This window comes from Euphorbia lathyris, chromosome 2 (genome assembly GCF_963576675.1).
Source record: "Euphorbia lathyris chromosome 2, ddEupLath1.1, whole genome shotgun sequence".
NCBI classification, from domain to species: Eukaryota; Viridiplantae; Streptophyta; class Magnoliopsida; order Malpighiales; family Euphorbiaceae; genus Euphorbia; species Euphorbia lathyris.
Window position 1 is genome coordinate 59006008 of NC_088911.1, and position 21658 is coordinate 59027665.

General features: G+C 32.9%; 1 long non-coding RNA gene across 5 annotated transcripts; it reads left to right on the forward strand.

Annotated features, from left to right (window-relative positions):
- The first annotated feature begins 9431 nt into the window (after positions 1–9431).
- On the forward strand, positions 9432–11983 carry LOC136218358 (uncharacterized). Of its 5 annotated transcripts, none has more exons than XR_010683749.1 (3): positions 9432–9613; positions 9735–11617; positions 11692–11983. It is a non-coding gene; the product is annotated as an uncharacterized lncRNA (long non-coding RNA). The 5 variants fall into 5 exon arrangements; XR_010683752.1 differs by having other exon boundaries at positions 9735–11102; XR_010683751.1 differs by having other exon boundaries at positions 9735–10857; positions 10934–11983.
- The last annotated feature ends 9675 nt before the right edge of the window (positions 11984–21658 follow it).

Sequence of the window (21658 nt, forward strand, 5' to 3'; positions counted from 1 at the left end):
AACTCTAACGGGCGTTTAGTTGAGACAATGTTTTTACTGTGAAAAGATTGTTTGGTTTGTTTTTCAGCTTGGCAAGCGTGGTATAATTGATCTTTTTGAAATTTAAGTTCGGGCAGTCCCTCAACCAATTGCTTTCTTGCTAGTTTGGCCAGGAGGTCGATGCTTACATGACCAAGTCTCATGTGCCATAGCCAGGAATTTTCTTCCTTTGTTACTAAGCACACAGTTTTTGAAAACTTTTTCTCTAAGTCTAGCATAAAGACATTATCTATCCGAGGGGCAGTTAAAATTAACTGATTTGTTTTACCCTCGTATATTTTACATCCAGTAGCATCAAATATAACTTTTCTCCCATTGTCACATAGCTGAGCTACGCTGAGTAAGTTATATTTGAGTCCGCTGACTAGGGAGACAGATTCAATAGTAGGATTACCTCCGATGGTTCCTGAGCCTACTATCTTACCCTTCTTGTTGTCTCCAAAACTTACGCTCCCTTCTCGTTTACGTTCAAACGTGATGAACTGAGTTTCATCACCCGTCATATGCCTTGAGCATGCGCTGTCAATATACCACATCTTTGACTTCTCGGCACATCTCAGGCTTACCTGCATTGTAACTAGTTACTTTTAGGTACCCAATTCTTTTTGGGTCCTGACTTGTTAGGTGCAACAGGTATAGCATCATACTTTATTTTATGGCGGCATACATAGACAGTATGGCCATTCTTTCCACAGAAGTCAGAACTGACCTTCTGTTTAGGATTTTTTACTGACTTGTCAGCACCCCAGTGCTGAGCATGCCAGCACACCTTAGTGGTGTGTCCTAACTTCCCACAAAAGTCACACTGGACTTTTCGCTGGGGATTCCATCTCTGCCGAGTACCTTGGTACTGAGTTCTCAGAGGAATGTTATTTTTATTTGGAACCTTTAGTTGGTTCTGGATGGTTGTGACGTCCTTCCTCAGTTTCTTTGAAACTGTCTGGACTTCAGAGACATACTCATGCATGATCTTCATGTTATCATGCAGAGTCGAATTGTCCTGAAGAAGGTATCTGAGGTCACTCAGTTTGACCTCTTCCACTTCGTCACAGCGCCTGCTGAGTGCTCTAACTTTCTTATTACACTTCTTGACAAGTGTATAGAGATCACTCAGGGCATTAACCATATCGTTTCTGAGCTGGGGAAGAGAAATTACCTCATTTGATTGTTCATCATCATCTGATGCGATGGATGGGTCAGCATGCTCAGAGACGCATGGCTCAGCAAGTTCGTCAGCCATGAAGCATATCTTCGCTGACTCGGTAGCCTCAGTTTCTGTGGATGAAGACTCATCGCTATCGCTCCAAGTAGCCACCATTGCTTTCTTCCCACTTTTCTTGTCTTTCCTCAGCGTGGGGCAGTTTGACTTAATGTGGCCAGTTTGATGGCACTCAAAGCATGTAATGGGCTTTGAGCTGTCCTTTCTGTATTTGATGTCACTTAAGTCAGCCTTATACTTATCAAACTTTCTGTAAGGCTTTTTAGAGTATTTGTCACTCTTCTTGAATAGCCTTTTCATCTTCCTTGTGAACATAGCCATCTCCTCATCATCAGTTGAACTCCCGTCAGTGGAGTCAGCTTTCATGACAAGTGACTTCTGCTTCTTGTCTTCAGATTTTTCCTTCACCTCAAAGTTTTTCATGGATATCTCATGGGTCAGTAATGAACCGATGAGTTCATCATATTTGTAGGTGGTTAAATCCTGAGCTTCCTCAACTGCTGTCTTCTTTGCTTGCCAGTCTTTAGGAAGACTCCTGAGTATCTTTTTGACTTGTTCTTCCTCAGTGAAGATTTTCCCAAGTCTCTTGAGCTCATTAATGATGTTGGTGAACCTTGCGTTCATGTCTGAAATGCCCTCATCATTGTTCATCTCGAACAGCTCGTACAGTCTCATCTGCTGATTCACCTTGGATTCTTTTACTTTGTTTGTTCCCTCGTAGGTGACTTCCAGCTTTTTCCAGATCTCTTGCGCCGACTCACAACCTGAGATTTTGTTATATTCTGCAGCATCGAGCGCACAGTGAAGTATATTGATAGCCGAAGCATGGTTTTGAAGCTTCTTAAGATCATCCTCTGTCCATTTGGCCTCAGCTTTTATAACTGTTTGGCCAGCCACAACCTCGATAGGTACAAACGGGCCTTGGACTATAGATAGCCAGGCACTCATGTTTGTAGCCTGAATGAAGTTCTTCATCCTATTCTTCTAGAAGGTATAGTTTGACCCGAAGAATAGGGGAGGCCTAGTAATGGACAACCCCTCAGGCAGTATTTGAGTTGTTTGGTTTCCAAGGAGAAACCGAGTGCTGTTTTCGCCCATGGTAGGAATCAGCTCAAGGTTGTTAGACCTTTTAAAGTGAGCTTTTAAGCTCTGATACCACTTGTTGGTCCCTTGTTTAGTTGCAAGTATAGTTCCAAGGGGGGGGGGGTTAGGAACTATTTAAACTTTTTGCAATTTAGGCAGACTTCTTTTCCTTTTAAAAAAGAGTTTGAACAGCGGCACTGAGTAAACAGTAAGGTACTGGCTTAGTCAACAGGTGACTAGGTCAGTTTCTTAGCTTAAGTCAGGAGATAGCACTTAGAGTCTGTTCCTGAGCTCAGACGTTCAACGCGCACAACTCAACTTGACCTCTTTACTTGGTCAGTTTTGATTATTTAAAGCAAGCAATATAAATAAGGAGTTAAGGTAAGAAATACTTCACTCAGCAGATTTATCCAGGTTCGGCTTCTTCTAAGCCTACGTCCTGTCCCCGGAACACGTTCCGAGATTTCAAATACTCTACTGAGCTCTTTAAAGGTAGAGCCTCAAACCTTTTACAATATCAGCAATTGAGTATGACAAGAGTACCTTCCTCTATACTTCTACTCAATCCTAATCTCTCCGCTGAGTACTTAAAACCGAGTACTCAGCCTCTCCTTTCTATCTCTAGAAATGATAAGTGTTTTGTCCTAATACAAAGATGTGCTAAGACACTTTAGACGATTTACAATCACTCTAGACTTTTACACATATATGAGAAATGTAGTGTAAGAATTTTTGCTTTTGCTTCTTGCTTGCAGAACTTGTAGAGATTTGGTCAGCGTAATGGCTTGATCAAGTTCTGTGAAGAATGAAGCTTGTGATGGCACTATTTATAGAGACGTCTAGGTCTTCGATCATTTCGAAATTCGAAATAACCATTGGAGGGAAACGGCTATGTGTCGTTGTCATCCTGACTTGTACAGAGCTCTCGGCCAATCACAATCGTGTATCTTCTGTCCTCGGTCAGCTCAGCAGATGGTCTCTCCTTTTATGGTAAAGTCAACTAGACAGCATACTGTGTCGTCTGAACTTTGCCAAAAGAGGAAACACTTTGTCTGGAAGTTTTCCTTTGCCAGCTGCTGTCTTGTACGCTTTGTCGAGACTACTCAGCAGCTTCATTGTGAAGTTGTTCCTGAAGGTCTTCTAGATCCTTCCGTTTGCTGAGTTGCGTTTTGTTCAAAACGGCAACGTCTTGACATACGCGGGCCGAGTGTACTGAGTTGTTTGACTTGGGCCTTGGCTTCCGTATTGGGCTTGGGCCTTCCAATCCTTATGACTTATAACATTTATACTCAATATTGAACAAACACATTAGTAGAATAAATCAAAGCATTTAAACTTAGTGTGTTTAGAATATGTATTTTAATTTATACTTAAACAATTTTGTCAAATCAAAATTATGTGGAAAAGTGTTTCAACACATATTACAAATGGCAAAATAAGTATGGGAGGTCCTCCATTTGACATGGAGAACCGGATACTTCTAATAATTTACCCAACTTGAGCTTAGAAATAAAGATGAAATTCATAGTTTGGATTTTAGTTTCAAAATTATAAACACATATATAAATGAAATTAGCTTAAATTCCAATAGACACCTCCTTTCATGAATAGCCGTGTCCGTTCGGGAACATTGTGTTGTTCATGAACAATTGTGTTTATTCGTGAACAGACATGTCAATTAGAGTTCTATTTATACAGGATGAAACTGTCAAATTTTATCTGATTTTTTTTTGCTCTCTGCACGTTTACATTATTCCACGTCTAATCATATGTTTATGATTTGTTACTTATTAGTGTTAAAATGACACACATGTGTAGTGTAGATGACAAGATTCATGAACGAGAATATAGTTTGATGAATTATTTTGCAAATTGGCCTAATTTGTCAACGTTAGGAGTAAAATTGATGCTGGCTACTAATGTTTAGAGTAAAATTGATCCTGATTGTAAATATTATCCCTGCAAAATTTGAAGTTAGCTATATTATATTTACTAATATATACTATTTAGTAAGTTAGTTATATTAAAAAAAATTTGTTTTTGTACATAAAATTTTGTTTTTGTATATATACGAATATTTTTTAATATTATAAAATAAAATACCTTATATTTTAATATGTCGTTGCAGATTTGTCAATCTTTGAGACTGCTGAATGTTTCAACCTTTATATATACATTATAAATAGATATAAACAATTGACTCTTAACCATTTAACACATTAAAATACATGTATGTCATTTCGAACAATATTTATCATACTCACTCCTTATTTATTTTGTTATCGCTAAAATTATTATGTATTGTTTTTTTGAAAGATATTACGTATTGTTATATTTACTTTTTTTTTTTTGTAAGAAGGGAAGAAAAAAAAACAAACAAACAAAAACCTAACCCGGGATCAGTCTAGGAAGACTGACCCCAATCCTATCCTCAAGAAGAGAAGGTAACAGAAAAGAAGGAGGAACGGAAAGGGTAGAAACACCTAACATCCCCCCATGCCCAGCAGCTGCCAAGCGATCCGCCACGCGGTTTTGCTCCCTATAAATATGGGAGAAGGTAAGAGAATCGAAGGCAGGACGAAGCCTCAAGATGGCTTTAATGAGATTCTGACTCTTAAGACAAACAGCCTGTCTATCCGAAATTCTGTTGTTATATTTACTTTAATGAGATTCTGACTCTTAAAAGACTTTCGGTGGAGTCTGAGTATTGTTATATTTACTAATAGTGATAGATGAGAGAGTCAATAACAAATTATTAATAAAAAATAAAATAAGAAGTATTCTAGGAGTGGAGAAAGACTCGTCAATAATAAAGAAGGAATGGAGACTCTTTTGGAGTTAATTTTTAACCCAAACTCCTCATAATATAACTTGAAAGCCAATAAAGGAATCACTTTGATATGCTCTAAGCTAAAATGGTTCTAAAACAACGACCACCATTTATAATTGGTCGATGGAGAGTTTTAGACATTAATTTTTTTTAAAGAAAAAAAGCAATTATTTCATTTATAGAAAAAATAGTACATCTCGATATAAGTTATTGAAAAATCATAATCCAAACGCACATCAAAAGAGATCGAATTTGCATCTTCAATATCATAGATCGCGATAGAGTAATGATAGACAATGCTTGAAACTATTTTTGGCATAACGATGGGGAAACAAATTCCCCCCAGAATCGATTTTAGAGTCTTTTTGTCTATGAATGACTTCATAATCTTTCAATGAGTCAAATATATGTGATGATAAACAAAACTCTTATGTTTTTCTATGAATGAAATCATGATAACACTTATATAGACAAACCACGGCCAACTATATAGGGAGAAATACAGGAAAGAACAAAAAAAACTTCAAATAGAAGACAAACTATAAAACCTATCATAGTAGTAGATTGATAAAAAAATTACTCAGTAAATAAAAAACAAAAGCAAAGTAAAGTAGAGGTTTATCTTCCGGCTAAAAGCCGAAAGAAAACCCCAAAATCTGGATGACGAACTTAAAAATTGTCTTGATGATTATGGGTTTGCTCTTAGATAGATTATGCCTTAAACATTGAAATTTTTAACAAAATTAAGAGTAATTATTGTTAAATTATAAAATAAATAATATAATATAAAACTTAAAAATAAATAGAATTTAATAATTTAGATACTAAACTAAAATGATATTAAAATAACTCTATCTACTTTCTCTATCTTATTGATATGTAAATAAGATAATGCAAAACTTAAAATTAAATAAATAAAATTTTATAATCTAAATACAGAAGTTAAAGTGCTACTAAAAAAACCCTTCTCACTTTTTATATGATTCTGTTATTATAATATAATTAGTATTATGCCCGCGCGTTGCGCGGGTGAATAAATATTTTGTACAAAAATTTAACATTTTAACATTTTTAAATTTTTATATCATATATTAATATTTTGTTTTAAAATAATTTAAATTTACAATTTGTAACTAAATTAACAAATATATATTTATAATTGTTTTGCTAATAGTGTTTGGAAGTTGTTGTTGTCATAATCTATATTGACACGTTTGCAAGGGTCCTTCCTTTCCATTCTTGTATAATATTTTTTCTATACAATCCTGCAATGTTAAAATATTTACTACACTTTGTGGCGATGTTTTTCAATCAAATTCTATCTCTCTTTAAAATTCTTTTTCTCGTTCTTTCTAAAATCTTTAATAAATCCATGAATTTAAAATAAGCATGTCTTTCTTTTTAAATTTTATTTGGTTTATATAGTAGGTTGGAGGTTTGACTATTGTGTAAATTATTACAACAAAAACTTAAATGTGTTATAAATGTTTTTCAGAAATATTGGTTTTAATGCTATTTATTAAAGTTAAATGGATGGAATTTGAATGGATCCTTACATATTTTTTGTCGTTATATAATTTTTTTCGTTGAGATATTTTGTAATTTATTTTATTATATCTATTAAATATAAATATTTTCCAGTAATATGCTACTTATTAAAGTTAAATAAATAGAATTTGAATGGTTCCTTACATATTTTTTGTCGTTATATAATTTTTTTCATTGAGACATTTTATAAGTTATTTTATTATATCTATTAAATATAAATTAGATCAGATATAATATTTTTAATTTTCCGTTGTTACTATTTTGATAACTCATAAAAAAATGCCTTTAAAACTCTCCTCATTAATTTCTCTCTACTTCCACTATTATATATAACTAGTCGAAAACCCGTGCGATGCACGGGGTATGGAACTTTTATATAATTTAGATAAATAAATAAATTGACATATTTACTTTTAGATAATTTTATATCATGCTATGAAAAAAATTTATATTATGTATATTTGAAATTAATATATATTTTTTAATGATAATTCAAATTAAATTAATTTTAAAAATAATTGACTACTTTTTTTTTATAGAATTTTAACTAAAGATGAATGATTTATTTATTTTTATAAAATTCAATGATTTGTACTTTTTAGGAATTTTAATACATTTTCATATTCCAAATATTCTGTGAAACAACAGTAATAAAATAGCAGATTAATTAAGAAATATATTAGAATATAATAAAAAAAACAAAAAATTAAATTAAACTATAATTAAAATTAAATATTATATTTACGATACAAAAGAATTACAATATAGGTTAAACAAAAATTGAATTAAACTACAATTAAAATTAAATATTATATCTACGATACAAAAGAATTACAATCTATGTTAAAATGGAAGCAATATCAATATATTATTCTATAAACTATTACAATCAATACTTTTCTAATGTTGCATATGAAAAAACTTTATCAATTCAATATGTTACATATAAAAAAATAAAACTCGTAAGAATTAGTCACAAATTCATCTTGATGATAATTATTTTGGTTGATGGAATTCATGATCACCAAGTATTCGAATTCAATTATTCATTCTGCTACAATAACCCAATATATCTAATTGAATTAGTTTAAGATGATGATTTCTCCTATTTTCATCTCGTAATATCTCATCAAGACATTCGATCAATTTATTCTTCATTCTTTCACTATATAGAATATCAGCCATACTCGCAGATATCACTTATTTGACTTCATTAATATTTTCTAATAATTATATATTCTTGAATTTTGTAAGTAAGAAAAACAAACAAAAGAATTGAAAAAAAAAATGAAGGGACGAAAAAGATAATTAGGAGAGAACCATCTTCCTCTCGGGGTTTTTTTTTGACAATAAGAGAGAATGTCGAGACATAAGCGTATAAAGAGGAGAATGAAAATATTTTTTGCCCATTAATTAAACATTTTATTTTTTCTTAATGAAGTATTAAGTCCATAAATTAATTTTAGTTAAATAGAATTAAATCACAATTGTAACCACTCAGTACAAAAAAAAAACGTTTTATAATTAATATGTGAAATTAATTATATTAATTAGAATCATTATGCTCAACATTTGAGAATTTGAAGAGATTCAAATAATAATATTTTCTTAATTAATATTTTTCAATAATTTGTTCTATGATCATATTTCATTTTCATCTGTTAAAAACTCTTGAAATACTAACAATTTTGTACGAACCATATATAATAGTTAAAAATGATATAAGCCAATGTTGCAAAAGCAATTATCTCAATATCCATAATTAATGTACATTTTTAGGATTTTGAGCATCAAAATTTATTTTTATTTACCTTGATTTTGAATTCGTATCTAGCATAATCCACATTCTTCAAGAATAAACATCTTATCAAGCGTATTAGACACTTACAATCTCCTTATCTAGAAAATTGGGAAAAAATAACTTCTTGATAATAATAATAATAATATAACATAATTTATATTGAAATATAAGACACTTACAATCTCATTGTAAGTATAATATTCCAATATCTCTTTAATATTTTATTTAATATGTCTCAAACTTCAATGAACAACTATCGTGTGAAACTTTATATCTATTTGTACCAAAATGCATAAAAATAAAAAATACATATCAATTAGCTAAACTCAAACTAAAAAAATGAGTGGATTTCAACATATTCCGAATTAGAAAAATTAATCTAACTTCAATTAAAACTAAAAATTGAGTTCATAAAAGCCGAAAATCTAAATTTTAGTTAGAGTTAACAATCAAAACGATAACACCTAGGAACATATACTAAAAAAGAATGCAAATATACAAAATCACTAGTGGAAAAATGGCTATTTGCATCAACCTATTTGCATCAGCCCTTATAAAGAGCGATGCAAAAGGTCCATTTGCATCGGCCCCTTAACAGGAACGATGCAAATGCTGTATCATTTGCATCGGCCCTTTTAAAAGGACCGATGCAAATAACAATTGAATTATTTGCATCGGCCCCTTAACAAGGACCGATGCAAATAACTATATTATTTGCATCGGCCCTTTTAAAAGGGCCGATGCAAATATCAATTGAATTATTTGCATCGGTCCTTTTTAAGAGACCGACGCAAATAGCATTAGTATAATTTAAAAAAATTAAAAAAATAGGAGGACCTATTCTGTAATTAATTGGGTCATTTTATTAATATAAAACGTTAAATATAAATTTGGATTTTAGGGTTCCTCCTTCCCCTTTGGCCGACCTTCTCATCTTCTCCTTCCTTTTCAAACCCCAGCCTCCAATCTACCATTAACTTCGGAGCTCTGCCGGTCAAGCTTCCGCTCCCTACGATCTCATCTTCCTTTCTCTCTTCTCTGTTCCTCTCTTCTTTGTTCTCCTGTTTCATCGTCTTCCTTTCACTCAATCGAGGTATGTTGTTCCTGTTTCATGCTTCTTTTCGCTCAATCCATGTATGATGTTCCTTTCTCTCTTCTCCGTTCTCCCATTTTTTCTATTGCAGACCTCACTCACGTCTTCTTTTGCTTTGCAGCAACCTTCTTCACCCATGCCTTCTCAAGAAGACCAAAACTGTCACCGTCATTCCAGCATCGCGTCTTCAATATTGAACTATGTGAGCTCCGGTCAAGCTTCCGCTCCTTACATCTCGTCTTCCTCTAGGTAATGGTTGAACACTTACGATCTCGTCTTCTCTTCTGCAATCAGCCATTTTGGTTTTTACATCATTTACCTTTTGTTCTTTGACTCATCAACAGCTTCAGGTGCTTTGCGTTGTGAAATAAACAATACTGTCGCGTCTCTTTAGATTTACTCTTTTTATTATCGTCTATTGTTGTAATTTTAGTAAGTCGGATGTCTTTTTTCAACACTGGGTTCACATTGGGTTGATGCCTTTACCTTGTTTCATTTGCTTACCTAACTTCTGCATCTAAGGGCGATTCTAAACGGGTAATTAGAGTGATTAAGGCTCTTTACCATCCAAGGAATTACTATCTGATTCATAGGGCTGCTGATGCGCGGAGCCTGAAGCATTGAGAAATTTGTTCGTCATAAAGCAGTTTTTGGAATTGTGGGTAATGTTTGGGTAATTGAGAAATCGAAATCAAATATGGTCACTTATAGAGCCCCTACTATGCTTGCTACCACTCTCCATGCTATGACTATTTTGTTGAAGACTTGCAATTGGGATTGGTTTATCAATCTTAGTGCCTCTGATAATCCCTTACTCAGAAGATGATATGGTGAGTGCCCTTTTTTGTACTGATTAAGCTTTAATTTCTAGTGTATGCAGCATCGAAGTGGATCCAATTTGCCCCTAAAATTGAGATTTGAGTTAATGCTGTGAACTGATTTTGCATGACCCTAATGATGTTTTCCCTTACTTAATTATAACTTCCATTCTCTTGAACTTATTCTTGAAGCATTACTGTTTTTGGCAATTGGTTACTATGTTGTCATGCCTGCAGATCTTGGATCAGTACAAAATCCCATGATACCCGAGAAAGAGAAGGTACTGCAACCTCTGGTAGCTTGCCAAAGAGTGTGATATTGGTTTGTCATTTTATGGGTGGTTTTGTTGCTAGAGTTGCAGTTATTCATCCTTAGTTAAGGAAGTCAGCTGTTGAAATTGTTCTTACGCTTTCAACCCCTCATCAGTGAGCTTTATAACTTCTTAATGCCATTGGTTGTCGTTTCACATATTAATTGCTAGAGTCACCAATTCTTTTCCAGGTTGCCTCCTCTTGCATTGCAGCCATGGATTGGTTACTATCTTTCCTATGTAAATCAGGAATGAAAGAAGAGATATGAGGTTCCAACCACTTGGACAGGACATATGCTAGATCAATTGCTCTCTAACGTTGTTGTTGTCTCTGTCTATGGCGGTCTATAATGATATCAGGTCATTTTAAATATAGATTTTGGTACAAAAATTTACAGCATCTGAGCAATTGGTATGGTGCATGGTGGAATGCTTCAAGATTGTTTGCTTGTATCAATAAATGGATGATTTTTCCATAAGAAAGTTATGCTTTAAAAATTGGAAGATACATTGTGGAAGTTCAATCTCTTGTTTTTCACCATGGTACAATTTCTTTGTAATTTTCCACTCCTTGAGTTAGGATATATTGTGCTTAGAGTAGCACCTCAGAGTAATTTTTTAGATCATTCCCTTTTTCTATTATTTTCTCCAACCCAGACCAGTCTAGCCTAGCAGGTACAGATGCTATTAATTCATAATATGTTATGCTATTTTTTTATATGCTTTATTATTGTTACAATCTCTTTATCAATGGATCAGTGATTAATTATTGTGTTAATTGAGTTGTGCATTTTGTGGGTTAAAACGTTTAATGTCTACTTTTGGTAATTTGTCTTCCTTCAAGGCATTCTTTTGAGCAAATTAAGGACATTAAGGTACTCTAGATCTGCTATTTTAATTATAGTCTCATTTCTTAAAAAGATTATAATGTTGAACGTGTTTGGTGCAGATGGAGGACAGTGCGGCTAATGAAATATGGGAAAGCAGTGCGGTAATGGGAAAGCAGTGTGGCTAATTAATTACGGCCTCAATTAATTTTAACTCATACTGTTTTTAGAATCTCTATTAGATTCCTATTCTTTTATTTTCTTTAATAGTTTTATTCCTAATTCTAGTTAGGCATTAGGTTTTATTTTCTTTAATAGTTTTATCTCTAATTCGGTTAGACATATGTATATGGAAATTCTCGATGTAATATATATGAATGAATCAAAGCTATTTGGTATACTACGGAGCTCCATTCAATCCAAATTAATTTTTTTCAATTTTTTTTAAATGAAAAAGCATCATTTGCGTCGGCCCTTTAAAATGGCCGATGCAAATGATGCTGCATTTGCATCGGCCCTTTAAAAGGGCCGATGCAAATGACGCTGCATTTGCATCGGCCGATGCAAATTCATTTGCGTCGAGACCTTTTGCATCGCCTGAAAACCGACGCAAATGGCCCTAAATGGCCGATGCAAATTACTTTTTTCTACTAGGGAATCTTTATTTTAGTCATTTTGAAAAATAAATAAATAAAAAAGAAAACATGGATAAGGTAGCGAGAGGTATGGAATCTGGATAGCGATAGAAATGAAATTTCATCTCTGAAAGATGAAACTATAACAATAATTGTTTAATAAAAATAAAACAACAGCACAATTGAGAAAGACAAAAATTGAGTTCATATAAAGCCGAAAATCTAAATTTAAGTTAAGAGTTAGCAATTGAAACGATAACACCTAGTCACATATACTAAAAAAGAATACAAATTTATAAAATCTTTATTTTAGTCATTTTGAAAAAAAAAGACAAATAGAAAAGAAAACATGGATAAGGTAGCGAGAGGTATGGAACCTGGGTAACGACAGAAATGGAATTTCATCTCTGAAAAATGAAACTATAACAACTATTGTTTAATAAAAAGAAAACAACAACACAATTGAGAACAAAAATAACTACAACATATGAAAAAAAAATCGAATAATTACCTTGAGAAACATAAGAATTTCTTGTAATTTTTGACACTTTTGTGTTTTCCGATTTTAGTTGTTCATGCATCTTTTATTTCTGTCGGATTTCTTCAATTGAAGCTATCAGTTTGAAAAAAAAAAGACAAATAAAAAAGAAAACATGGATAAGATAGCGACAGGTATAGAACCTGGGTAACAACAGAAATGAATCTGAAAGATGAAATTATAACAAATATTGTTTAATAAAAATAAAACAACAACATAATTGAGAACAAAATAACTACAACATATGAAAAAAAATCGAATATTTACCTTCAGAAATATAATACTATCTATTGTGACCAATGAATATAATGGTGAAATACTATCTATCATGCTTTATATAGAAGTTTATTTGTGACTTTTGGATTTCTTTTGCTTTGTGTTTTTTCATCTTTCCGTAACTCTTGCTTTCTTTTATTATTTTAATTAATAGGCTAGTAATTATTGAATATATTATAAATATAAATTTGTTATTTTTAATTAATTAAATATTTTTAATCTGATTTTTTACTTCATTGACAACTCATCAAAAAGACCTTTAAAACACTTCTTCTCATTTCTCTCTGCTTCCGTAATTATATATAGTATAGATATATGATCCATCACTAAAAATGAGAAAGAAACTTAAAATAGTAATCATGACAAAACATGATTTATAATTGAAATAAATCTCATTGTAAGTATAATGTTTCAATATCTCTTTAATTATTTTCTTCAATATGTCTCCAACTTCAATAAACGACTATTGTGTGAAACTTTATATCTATTTCGTACCAAAAATGCATAAAAATAAAAAATTCAATCCATATGAGTTAGATAAACCGAAATTTTTTAAAAAAACCAGTGGACTTCATTAGGTTCTGAATTTGAAAAAATAATCTAACTCTAATTAAACCTAACAATTGAGTTCAGAAAGCTGAAAATCCAAATTTTAGTTAGAGTTAACAATCGAAATGATTACACTTAGCAACTTATACTAAAAAAAGAATGAAAATATACAAAATCTGTATTTAGTCATTTTGAAAAAAAAAGACAAATAAAAAAGAAAACATAGATAAGACAACGAGAGGTGTTGAACAACACAATTGAGAATAAAATAACTATTACATATGAAAAAAATCGAATAATTACCTTCGAAAACATAATGATTTCCTGTACTTTTTGACACATTTGCTTTTCCCGATTTCAGTTGTTCATGCTTCTTCTATTTCCAACGGATTTCTTCAATTGGAGATATTAAACTCTAAATTCTTAAAAAAATGCTATTAATACAGTTTATCAATGGAAACCACTCCTAAATAAATCTGAATCTCTTAATGAAGTAAGAACAAAATGATAAGACTATATTATTTGAAGTAAGAACAAAATTATAAGATTAAGAATAAAACTAATACATAATCAAAATTAAAGGTCAATGGGGTCTTTGATTTTCGGTGACCAATGTATATAATGATGAAATACTATATATCATGTTTTATATATAGGTTTTTTGGATTTCGTTCACTTTGTGTGTTTTTCATTTTCCGGTAACTGTTACTTTCTTTTATTACTTTAATTAATGAGTTAATAATTGATAATAAATAATGTGTTAATAAAGTACTTATGATATAGAGATAATTAAAACTCATTAACTCATTTATTCTTTTTGCTCCTACGGTGCCAACAAAGCAAAAAAGCCTAAAACACTTTTTGAAAATTCTCTTTGCTTCCGCTATTATACATAGTATATATATAATATAGATAGATAAATATCATTAATAGGGCTTATGTATCTCGAACATATATTGATTTATAAAAGGAAAAACTCGTCGGAATATAAAAGGAAAAGGAAAAAACACTATCCATTTCAATGTTAAAAACAAAAGTAAGAAGAATTCCATGTCTTATCTTATTAATGATCTTGGGGAGTCGGTTGAAGGTCAAACGACTTTAGTAGCACATATAAATGAGTACTTTAATATTTTTTTTTTGCTCCATTTGTGTCTGATCCTTTTGAAACTGTAAGTCTCCTTAGACCTTGTGATTGTGAATGACATGAACAACATGTTGGTTGCCCTTTTTTGCATTGATGAATTTCAGACTGTGATGCGCCCCCGAGTTTCCGCTCGAAAGCTCACTAAGGGATAAGTGTACCTCATTGTTATCAAGTAATAAATCTTGACAAGTTCAGGTATCGAATCCACAGAATTTATACCGCAAGTACCAAACGACTAGGCTTCTAATGTTATCTAGGCGATGGGGGGTTTAGATTGAGTTTTATTTAAGTTAAACCTACTCCTATCTAAGTTAAATCTGCTCCTATCTAAGTTAAATCTACTCCTAAGTGATCTTAAGCAAGGTAATTTAACCTGGAAGTGGATGAGGTGATACGATAATACTAATTCCAACCTAATTTAACATTTAATTGCCAATCTAATATGAGTTGCTTAGGCCTAAGGCGATTAAACCTACTTATCCTTCTAGGGTTCCTAGTTTGTTATTCCCTTGTCAGGCCGAAACTAGCTCGTTGGTTCAGAAATTTGGGTCTTACCAACTATATGATTGTCAATCTTATAGGTTCTTCGATTAGGGTTAATCAAATTTGACTCGCAATATGAACCTAGATGATATTTGGATTATTGAATGATTTAAACCAATTAGGTAAAACATAAACTTAAAAGAAATAACAATCAATAAGAGAATCAATGCTGGAAATTAGACTAAAGATGAAAAGAAGTTATTGTCACGAGGTTACAATTAGCCTAAGATTCATAGAAAAGATCTAAAGCAAACAAGAAATAAAAGAGAAGAACTCCCTTTCAGGGAACCTGTCGACCAAGCAGTCGTCTTCCTAGGACTTAAGGATGAACAACCTTGAGGAATCCTTTGGAGCGCGGAGATGCAGTTCTTTAATGGCAGACGTAAGGAAGGAGGAAGGATTCTCAAGGTAGGGTAAGTTAGTTTACACAAGCAAAAGATGCGATTACATTATGAAAAAGTCCTATTTATAGTTGTAGATGACCTAAACCTAATTCTAAAATGTTTCCCGATGCAGGTAGAAGACCGAGGCGCACCAGAGGAGTCATGGGGCCGGGATTTAGCTAAAAAGTTGATTCTCGTAGGCCAGCTCATCGAGCTAGCCTATAGAGGCCAACTCAACGGGCTGATTTTGTCCAACTCGCCAATTGACTCCCGAGTAGGGCTGTAATCGAGCCAATCCAAGCCGAGCTTTGACCTGTTCAAGCTTGGCTCGCTATAAAATTAATGAGCTCGAGCTCGAGCCGAGCTTGCTATAAAATTAACGGGGTAAATTTCATCAATGGTGTACAACCTTTACCATATTTCACATTTTGGTGTACAACCTTCAATTTATCCCACTAATATGTACGAACTTATAGATGACCTCCCACTTTGGTGTATGGCCGGTTAAAATGACCGGTCAAACCTACCACCTCATCATTTTTTATTCAAATTATTAGTAAAAATGGGACCCACAAATTATAAAAACATTTAATTCTTATCTTTTCTCTTTTTTACCCTTATCCATTCATCTTATTCCCTTTATTTCTTTCTCTCTCTAACCTTTCTCTCTCCAAATTTCTTTCTCTCTCTAACTTCTCTCTTTCTCCAGTGGCTATCTCTCTCTTCATTACTTTGGTAATAGTTGAGATTGAAGTTCAAGAGTTCTTCATTGCTGGATAAAATAAAGATCCAAGTTCTAAAGCTGTTCAATCTGCCAATGGAAGAGAAAATTTTTTTTTGGCAATATCTTCAAAAAATTGAGAGTTACTCATCAGAGTTTGTTATATATATTTATAAAACCTGACAAAATTTCCAGTAGCATTCAATGTCTATTCAAAATATAATATGCATTACGTTTTCTCCAAATTTCAGATATGGATTACAATTTCTTATTCGTGTCTTATTCTTATATCTAAATTTCTTACAGGTCTATTATTCATGTCTATCCTTCGACGACGGATCGTCTCTCTAAACCGCACCACCGATCACCATCCTCATACCAAAATGTTAGCTCCAAAAACATTTGTCTAAACTATTTTACCTCTCCAAAGCAGATGTAGTTAGAAGAATTTCCAAACAATTTTTTCAAAAACAATCCCCATTTCGTCTCTTACCAAAGTAATTTTCCTAGGATGAAGAGAGAGAGAGCATTGACTAAGAGTAGTTTCCAGCCCAAGTATTTTCCCAGGATGAAAATGAAGATGAATTGGTTGCTTGAGTTCTAAATTTGCATCGAATCTAATAAAACTTATTACAAAGCAAAAGAAAAGAGAGAGAAAGGGAAAAATAGAAGGGAGAAAATATTTACAAAGAAAGAGAAAGATGGAGAAATGAAAGGAAAAGATGGAATAATGGACAAATAATAAGGGTATTTTAGATATTTCAATCTTAAAGGTCCCACATTTTTAAATGGAAGAGATGAAAAAGGATGATGTGGCACGTTGATCGGTCATTTTTACATGCTATACACCAAAGTGGGAGGTCACCTATAAGTTCGTACATATTAGTGAGACAAATTGAAGGTTGTACACCAAAGTGTGAAATGGAGCAGAGGTTGTACACCATTAATGAAATTTACCCAAAATTAACGAACTCGAGCCCGAGCCGAGCTTTGGTTTGCCCAACAAGCTCGAGCCGAGCTTCGAGCTTGTTTCGAGCCCAAAATCCTCTTTGGACTTGGTACATTAGGAAAATTATCTAACCATGAATTGTTTGTGCTTAAATCGTTAATTATATTCATGAAGTTTGCTCGCAAATAACTCTTTCATTGTGTACATAAACAAGCTCACAAGCAAAGTTTGTGAATAAATAAACAAGATGCTTACAAATAGTTCGTCTATTACTCATTTATTATGTTTGTGAACGAACTCATCTAATAGCAAATGAAATAATATTAAGTTTAGATATTTGTGAACTAACACAAAACTATATAGTTTTCTACAAAATTAAAATTTGTTCATAAATGTTCTAATCGATCCTGCTCGCGACTTTTCGATCTGAGCTTTGGCCTGCTCAAGCTCGGATCGTTTACGAACCGAGCCAGTAAATCGTGCTCACGAGCGGCTCGTTTACAAATCGAGCCGAGTCGAGCCGAGCTTTTATCGAGCCGCTCATGAGCGGCTTGGCTCATTTACAGCCCTACTCCCGAAGGTCCCCAAGATGCGATTTTCCACCGATCTTGATCCCGTTCAACCTGCACACACACACACATCAAACTCCAAAAATCATTACTCCAAAGGCTAAATTGACCCACCAATCTTTAGATTCAAGTAAAAACTCCTTTTGGTGTGACCTTTGGTGGAACAATTAGCCGAAATAAATAAGGTGAAGTTCAAGTGTATGCTTTTTTGGCAATATTTTGCCTGAAAACACTCAAAAATGGCTAGAAACTACAAAAATAAATAAAACGAGTGTAAAAACCAGACAACAGGTACAAATGCATAAAAGTGCGAGAAATACTCGTTTATTTGCCAAAAACTAATTGAAACTACCCTAAAAAACGTACCTAAATATATGGGTTTTTGACCCCTATCAGATTATTGTCTTTTCTATGAATCTGGATAAGTCATCAGGTTCAAATGGGTTGCGTCTGGGCTTCTTTCAACGATACTGGGACAAGATTAGGGAGGATCTATTTCGGGCCTGTACTATACGAGATGGTTAGATATAGGGGAGTTTCCTAGCAATCTGAACGTTACAAATATTGTCTTAATACCAAAGTGCGAGTCCCCAAAAATAATTATGAATCTTAGACCAATATCCATTTGTAATGTCTTATACAAGATTATTGTGAAGGTATTAACCAATAGGTTGAAGCAGGTGCTCCTAGAGATTATTCATGAGAGTCAATCGGTTTTTTTTCATGGTAGATCTATAATTGATAATATTCAGATAGCTTTCTAGTCGATTCATTATATGAAACGTAAAAACAGGGGAAATATTGGGGTGTGGAACTCAAAATAAATATTAGTAAAGCGTGTGATAAAGTCGAATAACCATTACTAGAAGCAGTTATGAAGAGGTTGGAGTTTGCTGATAATTAGGTGAGATGGATAATGTTGTGTTTGTCGACAATATCGTATTCAATGTTGGTGAATAAGGAAATAGTAGGGCCAATTAGTCCTGGCAGGGGACTACGACAAGGCAATCCCTCATCAATGTATATCTTTATATTACGTGTTCAAGTTCTATCTAAGCCGATTCTAAAAGTTGAGGAGATGGGTGGTTGTAGGTTGTAAAGTGTGTCCGACAACGAATGATGAACTTTTTCTGGTGGGGATAAAAAACGGGAGGTAGACGAAGTATTCACTGGTTTGATTTGGGAGCTCTGTGTAAGAAGAAAGATCAAGGAGGTATGAGATTCCGAGATTTGCGGTTATTTAATTTATCTTTATTAGGCAAGTAAGCCTAGAAGTTCATTCACTACATGCACACTATGCTAAGTAAAATCTTCAAAGCGAAAGATTTTTCTAATTGTTCTTTCATGTATTCCAAATTAGGCAATAATCCTATTTTTATTTGGAGAAGTGTGTGGAGTACGACTAAGCTGCTTCGTCTAGGTGTTAGATGGAAAGTGGGTAATAGGAGTTATATAAGGGCTTGGAAAGATCCATGTGTGCCTGATTTAATCGTGTTTAAGATTAATTCATATGGTGTGTCAGGCCTTAAGGATATGACAGTGTCTGAGTTATTTATATTGGGTACCCGGGTGTGGGATAGACAATTGTTAGAAGGCTGTTTTAATCTGGAGGAAGTGGAGAAAATATGTTTGTTGATTCCTACGGTGAGAGAGGTGGAGGATGAGCCAATATGGCATTTCACTAAGAAAGGTGTCTATACAGCCAAATCATGGTATCAGGCTTTGGAGAGTACATGAGAATCGAGGGTGTCGAGCGGTGTATTTTGTTGTGGAATCTGCAAATTCTACCAAAGATGAGAAATTTCATGTGGAAACCATGTAGTTGATGTTTGCTGACAAATTAGAGGCTACTCGGGAGGCATGTGACGGTACTTGAGGGCTATGTGTAGTGCTCGACCCAGAAGGAGACATTGTTTCACCTGTTTGTTCGGTGTCACTTTGCAGGTCTTTGTTGGCGGGCAACAGGGCTGGAGCGTCCGGGTATGGAGACTACCAGTTTTGAGCTTTGGTTATTGGGTGTTATGCAATCGACAAATGAGACATGGATTAACAAGATGGTGTGTCCAGGAAGCCTACAGGCTGTTCAGGACTGGCGAGCTTACCGTATGCGGCCTGGGCGTCAAACTTCAGGTTAAACTGACGAATGCAGTAGGTGGTAGAAACCGAGGAGTGGTTTTTTTAAAATGCAACATGGATGTTGCAGTTTTCTCAGCTGCCAACATTTGCGGGGTAATGGTTGTGGTTCGTGATGATAGGGGCGAATATCAGACGTGTTGCCGGGTATTTTTGATGCCCATTTGGTTGAGGTAATTGCTCTTCGCGCTAGTCTGTTGTGGTTCATTGCCAGACACGAGACACGAGTGGAGTTCGAGACAAATGCAAATGTAGTAGCTGATAATATCAATTCTAGTAGTTTAGATATATTTGACTCTGGTGCGCTAATTTTAAATTGTAGAAACATTAGCGAATAAAAGATGCACATATTGTTGTAAGGTAGGCTTGTTCCAAAATGAACGATTTTTGTTAACCGAGTTGGCTCCATAATCTAATCTCGGATGATTTGACTCTTTAATTAATGTGATGCTATTATTTTCTTTTAAATAAAAAACACTATTCATAATCTTCCAATTTGTTAAGAATCTATATATAATATAAAACAGTAACGATGGAACTGAGGTGTCACTTCCTCCTTTTTTAGTGATAAAAAATTTAATATATTAATTTTAATTTTATTATGTATATTTATCTATAAAAAGATTATTTTATCCCATATATCTAAGAGTACTACAGAATTTAAATTAATCCCTAAAATCTCTCTAATTCTCTAATTCTCTACATATCTATATATAATATAAAACACTAACGATGGAACTGAGGTGTCACTTCCTCCTTTTTTACTGATAATCTATATATAATATAAAACAGTAACGATGGAACTGAGGTGTCACTTCCTCCTTTTTTAGTGATAAAAAATTTAATATATTAATTTTAATTTTATTATATATATTTATTTATAAAAAGATTATTTTATCCGTACTATATCTAAGAGTTCTAGAGAATTTAAATTAATCCCTAAAATCTCTCTAATTCTCTACACATCTATATATAATATAAAACAGTAATGATGGAACTGAGGTGTCACTTCCTCCTTTTTTAGTGATAAAAAATTTAATATATTAATTTTAATTTTATTATATATATTTATCTATAAAAAGATTATTGTATCCGTACTATATCTAAGAGTTCTACAGAATTTAAATTAATCCCTAAAATCTCTCTAATTCTCTACACATCTTCTATATATAATATAAAACAGTAACGATGGAACTGAGGTGTCACTTCCTCATTTTTTAGTGATAAAAAATTTAATATATTAATTTTAATTTTATTATATATATTTATATATAAAAAGATTATTTTATTCGTACTATATCTAAGAGTTCTATTGAATTTAAATTAATCCTTAAAATCTCTCTAATTCTCTACACATCTATATATAATATAAAACAGTAACGATGGAACTGAGGTGTCACTTCCTCCTTTTTTAGTGATAAAAAATTTAATATATTAATTTTAATTTTATTATGTATATTTATCTATAAAAAGATTATTTTATCCCATATATCTAAGAGTACTACAGAATTTAAATTAATCCCTAAAATCTCTCTAATTCTCTACATATCTATATATAATATAAAACAGTAACGATGGAACTGAGGTGTCACTTCCTCCTTTTTTTACTGATAAAAAATATAATATAATATATAATATATTAGTTT